Source organism: Melitaea cinxia, chromosome 26 (assembly GCF_905220565.1).
Source record: "Melitaea cinxia chromosome 26, ilMelCinx1.1, whole genome shotgun sequence".
NCBI classification, from domain to species: Eukaryota; Metazoa; Arthropoda; class Insecta; order Lepidoptera; family Nymphalidae; genus Melitaea; species Melitaea cinxia.
The window spans coordinates 11,723,759-11,731,974 of record NC_059419.1 but is presented as its reverse complement, the minus strand read 5'-3'; positions in this window follow the sequence as shown (position 1 = coordinate 11,731,974).

Sequence of the window (8,216 nt, the reverse complement as noted above, 5' to 3'; positions counted from 1 at the left end):
AAAAGTAGGTTGACTTATATTTCAATATATAATTATAATAAAAAATATTAAAAATGAGGGTAGACTTGAAAAATGATGAAATCTAAGAACATAATTGAGATGAGATTTATGCTACTGAATACAAATATTATATTTTACAATAGGCATGATTACTTGCATTAACTACATAAATTGCCTGCTATATAAAAATACCACTTACCCAGTTTGGGGGCGATAAACACTGTCACTATAATATTTGTTGAATCGAGCGCTAACGCTAAGCAAGGATCACACAATTTTATAAAGTACGGTTACGATGCTTAAATATATATTAGACACCGTATCAAGAGACCGTAATAAAACATGTGATGTGCGTTAACTATTTCTTGAGACAAAATTCCAAAAATGAATGACGCGGCGGCGACCAGTACTGCCGTTTTTATCAGCCGAGACAAAAGATTCATTTGAATTTTTGAAAAGTTAAAATGTTGCCCGCGCGAATATATAAATGCCGGTTGATGAATTTATATAATTTGTTTGTAGAAAAAAATAATTTATGATAAAAATAGTGTATCATAAATTACTGTAGATTTTCATTTCATTTAATTATAATAAACTAATGTTTTTTTTTTTTTAAAGAAAAATCATTTCACGTATTTAAAATATTAAATTTAAGCATATTTTAATTTAGCAGCACAAATAATGTACGTATAACGTTACAACTGTTACATCGAGAAATTTAAATACTGTGTGTTACACAGGTTATTTAAATTGTCAAATATTAAATTGTCTGAAAGAAAAGCTGTGCCGGTCAAAGGGATGATTTTCTATAGCGGGTACGCACATAGCGATAAAGAGAGCGGCTCGTGTCTCTGGCTTTTCTGTCAGCCTTTCGCTAGAACTAAACTCAAGCAAGCACTCTTTAACCGTCCGACTGATTGGGACTTATAACCAGTTATGTGGCAGTGTCGATATTTATAATGATAGTGTCTGGAAGGAAGAGTGTGTTATCCTTTTTAAAATAGTCTAATAAAATTAAGTTAAAACAGAAATTTTAAGTAAAATATACCACTAAACTAATTTCTGGGGAAGACACTGTGGCCTGTAACACAGCTTTTTTAAGCTAGCACGGGTCGCAGGGCTTCTTGATATTGTAAACTACATAATTTGAGCAAATAAAAACTATTTATTATTATTATTATTATTACCTAGTTAATTAATTTTATAGATTAAGGGATAGGTAAAGTTAATTAATAGTTAAATAATTTCATAGATTTAAGCATGCTGTGACACCTTCATAGGCTGTACAACTACCTTATTTGTTATTTAGTGTTAGTATTAGATATAAGATTTGCTTTATTAGCTACTGGCTGTCCATAAATAAAATCATCATCATCTTTTCAGCCTATCACAGTCCACTGCTGGACATAGGCCTCCAAAAGTTCACGCCAAAAATAGCGTGAACTCATGTGTTTTGCCTATAGTCACCACGCTGTACAGGCGGGTTGGTGACCGCAGGGCTGGCTTTGTCGCACCGAAGACGCTGCTGCCCGTCAGCGGCCTGTGTATTTCAAAGCCAGCAGTGGGATGGTTATCCCGCCATCGGTCGGCATTTTAAGTTCCAAGGTGGTAATGGAACTATGTTCCTCCTGGGGGGATTGGGGATTGGGTTGGCAACGCGCTTGCGATGCTTCTGGTGTTTCAGGTGTCTATAAGCTACGGTAATCGCTTACCATCAGGTGAGCCGTACGCTTGTTTGCCGACCTAGTGACATAAAAAAAATATGTTATCCCTTAGTCGCCTCTTACGATACCCACGGGAAGAGAGGGGGTGGCTATATTCTTTACTTAATGCCGTAGCCACACAGCACAAATAAAAAAATAAAAAAAAAAAAAAAAAATAGCAGCGTATTTAAGTTATTTCTATATTAGTATTAAATTTAAATTAATTTCATAAATTATTTGTAGGAAAAAAAAAAAACGAATCTGCGAACTCGAAGAACGAGAAGTAAGTTAAATATTTGAACGAATATTAAAAAGTATACACTTTGAGTCTCGACAAATTAAGACGTTAACCGTTAGACCGTTTGAGGAAAATTAATTTATCTCAATACGTGATACGGATGAAATGTTAAAATTTTTAATTTGCAATTATTCAAGAACATAATTAGAAGAAAATATTACCTGTTATTTTTTTGTAAACTACAATTAATTATATTTTTTTTATTTTCACCACCTTGTTTTATATTATTCAAGTTAGCGGATATAATTATTCCCTACTATAAGTAACGATCGCTATCAGGTGTATAAGATACCTGGATCGACAGCCGTGCTGTCCAAGGCACAGTGGGAAGACCCACAAACATAATAAAAATATTAGTTAATATACATATATACATCCCAAGCGGGAATTGAATGCACAAAAAGCCGATGCTCAGGCGCTTAGACATACGCGCCACTACACCAGAACGTTTCTTTATATTGTAGCAGCATGGTGGATGAGAACATTGTCCTACATGGAGAAAGAGGCCTATGTCCAGCTGTGGGATGTTACAGACTGAATCGTTTTTTTTCTTTTTTCTTTTCCTAACTAGGTTGGCAAACGAGCGTACGGTTCACCTGATAGTAAGTAATTACCGTAGCTTATAGACGCTGGCAGCACCAGAAGCATCGCAAACGCGTTGCTGACCCTATTCCCGATTCCCCCCAGGAGCATGTCGACCCTTTCTTACGTACCTCTTAAATAAATAAAGAACCCTGCAGTGGGATGTTGAAGGCTGAATAGTTTGCTTGTTCATTATAACTTAGTAGAATTACCGATTTATTTCATAGACTGTCAATTGATTATTTGGCAAAAATTAATCTGTAGTAATGTTATTTGGCTTTCGATATAAAAAGAGGTCCGCTGGCTAGCAATGTTCTACTTTTGTTCATATTGATTTTAAATTAAATCCAGACTCTTTCATGTTTTGTTTTCGGTGCAGTTGACTTGTTTATGAAAAACAAATAGCTCTTTCATTTATCCTGAATCTATATACATTTCTTTGTTTTCTTTTTCAGTTTCGTACGTGTATCAGCTTATGACGAAATAAATATTTTCATTCCATTTCTTTTCGTAAAGTAATGATTAATGTAATGAAGTACGTAACAGACGGTAAACATAAGGATAGTAACGAAGTCCAGAACGGTATCAATTACGCGATAAGTAATGAGCAAACAGAAATAACAACACATAAGTATAAAACTTATCTCCTACGTTTTTTGTCGTTTTCTTTAGTTTTCTGACATTTACAACAGCTTCTACTTATATAGAATATTTTGTATCTGTCAAAGTTACTACGAGTTACACTTTATAATTAGGTATATATTATGGGTTATTGTTTCTGCCGGTGATGGGAGCATGCCTTGAGAAATTTCCAGCTTTTATGAAAAGACGAGTCTCTCGAGAAAGGCAGTCGTGAGCTCTTGATATATTAGTGCCTATTTATTTTAAACCAAAAAAAAAATCTTAAAAAACAGACATAGTACACAATACACAGACACTCCCACTAAGAAAATCATTGTAGCCTGTATACATTTTGTTATATGGTGATCAATTCTATTTATTCCATCGCTGTGACTACTGTGCCAAGTCGTGTAAATCGTCATTAATGTTAACTAGCAGATAGTCAAGAGAATTTTCAAGACACTCGAATTAGATATAATTATGTATATTTACATAAAAGTTGATCTGTGTCGCAGGACCGATGGCCGATGGAGCAGACCTCTCTTGGAGCGGAGAGCGCGTCTTAGAAAACGCAGTGTGGGACGTCTTAAAGCCTGTTGGACCGAGGATCGCTGATTGCTGGTGTAGGCTAGATGAAGATTGTGGAAAACTGTCTGGCGTGACATTAGGGAGGCCTATGTCCAACAGTGGACTGCAATAGGCTGAACTGAATGACCGACTAACATAAAATCGAAATTAAAATTTACTTTTACACATTTAAATATATATATACGAGTATATAAATACGGATTACTACCATACGATTAAGCTCCGATCCTTCTCCTACATGGGGAAAGAGGCCTATTGCCCAGTAGTGGGATATTACAGGCTGAAGCGCAGCATACGGATTACGCTTGAAGTAGGTAAATGCTAATATTGACTGGAATTACTTGACCAGCTCACCTCTGCAGCTCGGATAGTGTGTATGATTTTTGGGGTTAAAGACACTTTATTCTCAAAAAGAATACAATATTCCCTTATATGAGAACATTAAATTTAATTTACAACTAAAATCGTATAGCGATGTGCGGCAAAACAAAGCAACAATCGCAAAACATGCAGAAAATAATATATTTTAAAGATTTTTATCTGTGAATACTTTGTACTGTTGTTGATAACTAGTTTTGTAGAAAAGCATAGATTGATTAGAATTAGAAGTGGTATGAGGTAGTAGATTGCATACATTTCTTATCATTACAATTTTTTTTATTATTTTGTCTTATTTTTTGTTGTTTTCTGTTATTTTTTAGATATATGTGTATTTTTAATAGCCTCTTAAACTGATTTATACTGTTAACCTCTTTAATGTTTTTTGGTAAATTATTGTATAGTTTAGCTCCTTCAAATACAATACTCTTATTTCCGTATTTCTTTGTTCGAGGTTTTGTGGTATTTCTATGTCATTATGATTTCTTAATTTTATCCTTCGTGCTTGATGTTTTTTATTTTTAATTTTTTTGTTACTATTTTTGTTTAATATTATTTGAACTAATATACAAATTAAGTATTTGTAAGTTTGAGTAACATTCATAATCCTCGAGTCTTTATAAATTTTTTGCGTAGATATTGGGAAGATTTTTTAAGAGTCACTTACAAATATACAACTACTAGCTGTGCCCGCGGCTTCGCCCGCGTTGAAATTAGTATGTCACAAAGTTTTCCCGGCAAACTTCCAGTGAAACCCTCATAAAAATCGGCTTAGCCGTTCCGTAAACCTTCCTCTTGCCAATGGTGGAGCCCTCTCTCCAATGGTGAAACCGCATGAAAATCCGTTCAGTAGATTTTGAGCGAATCGATCACATACACTTTTGAGGACTTTGTTTTATAATACACTAAATGTTGCCCGCGACTACGTCCGCGTGGTTATGAAGATATGCATTACTATTTAGTTTAACGCAAATTATTTTTTATTTCAGTCACTTGAAATGCTTATCAGACTGAGTAGCTTTTTAAAAGGCACAATTTCGTAAAATTTAATAGTTATTTTTATAAAACCTCTCTATACACCACATTTTTAGTTTTATTTTCAGGCTGTATGTGTTTCATATAAACTATCAAATCCAATTAAACCCCCTTAGCGGTGGAATATTGTAAATCCCTTCTTAGCGAATGTCTGCTAACTATAATCTACCTCCCTGCCAAATTGTATCTTTGTCCAACCTGGATATAGCATATATCCAGGTTGGTTGGTTGGTATATCCAATTATAAATAACAACAAATGCTTTTCATTTAATTTTTTTCATTTGTTTCATTTGTTTGATTTGTATGATTTGTTTCATTTGTTTAATTTATTTTGTTTAATTCATTTAATTTAAATTTTTATTTAATTTGATTAATCTAATTTCGTTTAATTTTTTAAATTTAATTCTGTTTAATTTAATTTTGTTCAGTTTGTGTAATTTAATTTTATTTTATTGGTTTAATTTAATTTGTTTAATTTAATTCATATAATTTGTTTAATTTAAAATATTAAATTTGTTAAAACTTGTTTAATTTATTGATGAATTTTGTATGGAATTAAATAAAGCTTTATTATTATTATTATAAATAAATTAAAATAATTAAATACCTCGCAATCGTCACACTTCAATGGCATAACTTTTTATTTTAGAGGTTTGAAAATACAAAATGAATAGGAGCGTCCCGATCAATTTACATAGAAGCACTAGCTGACCCCGCAAACTTTGTTTTGCCATATATGTTAGTAACTTCCTCAACCCCCCCCTCCGTTATAACTTAGGGGGATGAAAAATAGATGTTGGCCGATTCTCAGACCTACCCGATATGCCCACAAAATTTTATTAAAATCGGTCGAGTTGTTTCTGAGGAGTTCAATGTTTAACACCATGACACGAGAATTTTAACTATTAGATATATTTATAAGTAATACGCCAAACCATCGTCAAAATTACATTCATGTGAACCTAATAATTACATAAAGACACACTTACGCTTGTGTGTATGATATATATATATGTACATATGAAGCAGATGTGGGCGTGATAGTCGGTTAATATCAGGTATTTGTATCCGCAATAATATTTTCGACAAAATATTCCCAAGTAGGCAATAACTACCGATATACGTGTGTATATATCCGCCCGTTATTGCAAATTTCGTAACGACTCATTTTATTTCCGCACTCTTTATTTGACGAAACATTGATCAAAGTAAGAAATATTATCCTAAATTGTTTATTTACTTTATACGTTTTTCGTAAATATTCTAAGAAAATTAAAATTTAATTTCTTATCAAATATTTTACGACACAATTTATATTCCTAAAATTGTCAATATCAAAAAACATTATAATTTTATTTTTCTGAAACGAAACACGAATATTTAAACATACTTTTTAAAAGACAGAAAAACTTAAATAAATGACACCCGTTTATAAAATAATTCGTTGAACACAATTTCATACGTGCATAGAAATGTTAATGAATTCTGTATGTAATTCTATTTAACCAGGGATGCCTACAAGTTCCGTACGTTTACGCATCTGCATCACAACTGGGACCTTATTAAACGAAATAGTGTAGCGAATGCGCGGGACGACTTCGGTAATGAGCATCGTAGACTGCTACGGTTGCTACGACGGCTACGGCGGCTCCGGTGCCGCGCTACGAGAGGTCTACGCCAGTCGTTCGCGAGACCGCGCTGCGAGAGCACGCTACGCATTATGCTACTGTACGGTTAACAATTAAATTGGTTAACTACGCGTCCGCTAACTGTTACAGATAAATATTATTATATAAAAAAAATTATTACTGGTGTGTCTGTGTGTTGTTCAAGTGCTTGATGTTTGTTGAAATTTAAAAAGTAAATTACTTTTCAAGTTAATCAGAAGAAGTAAATTAAATGATTAAGATGAAAAGGATTTGTTACCTCATCTTCCGGCTGCTGTTCCTGCTTGACGGTGAGTTTTTTTTTAATATAAATTATTATTAGAGTCCGCTATGAAGAGAATTTTTTTAATTCAAACTTCGCGGCACCATTTTTTATGAAAGTTCTCGGTTATTTAATTAAGGAGTTTGTTGGGAATTATGTCCCAATTAACTGAATGAAAAAGGTGCCAAGATTCTTTGTACATTATACGTAAAAACAGTGAATGAATTTTGAATATAAAATTATATTAAGCGCGAGTCTGTCTCATTAGTAAATAAATGAGTAAAATATCCTTTATTTCATTATTCATAAAGCGTTATATGTTCAAACAATAATTTATTTTTTACAAGCAGAGATAAAATTTCAGAGCATTTTTAATTATGTAAATAAAAACGAATATTTTAATTTTGAACGCGATATTATAAACGTCAAAGAACGAAATTAAATACGTTGAATTGTAAACCGCAGAAGGTTTTTTTGTCCCCGACGTAAATGTTACTGGAATACTTCTGGTTTTACATTAATTTTTGTTTAAAATAAAATTTACGGAAACATTATTAATATTTAAACATTAAATAAAAACAAAGAAACAATACTAAATATTAAAAAAAAATAGTTTCTTGCCTTTATAATAATTGTAATAAAAACGTTAAGTATAGACTAAGAAAATTGTGCTTCAATAACCGCTTACCTTCACGTGGACAAAAAGTGTATTTGCCACTATAACGGTAAATAAAAAAATTCGACATGTATGTAAAACCAGGCGGAAATTTTACTAACTGTAATAAACGAGAAGCGGGAGCGTAAGAAAAAATAATAATTTAATAAATCGAGTTAATAACGTCCAGGGATAACAAAAATTTGTGTTATATTGCCACTTATTCATACTTATTATTCATATTTTTTTATCGCTTGTAAACAATATTCTTAAAGAACGGCGAACGTATTTTAATTATTGTTAATCAAGCTATCGTTACCCAGAAGTAACACTGTGCAACATTTCAGTTCAACTTATTGAAGCGGAACATTAAAATTAAACAGACACACACATACTCATACATACACACACACATATACAATATAC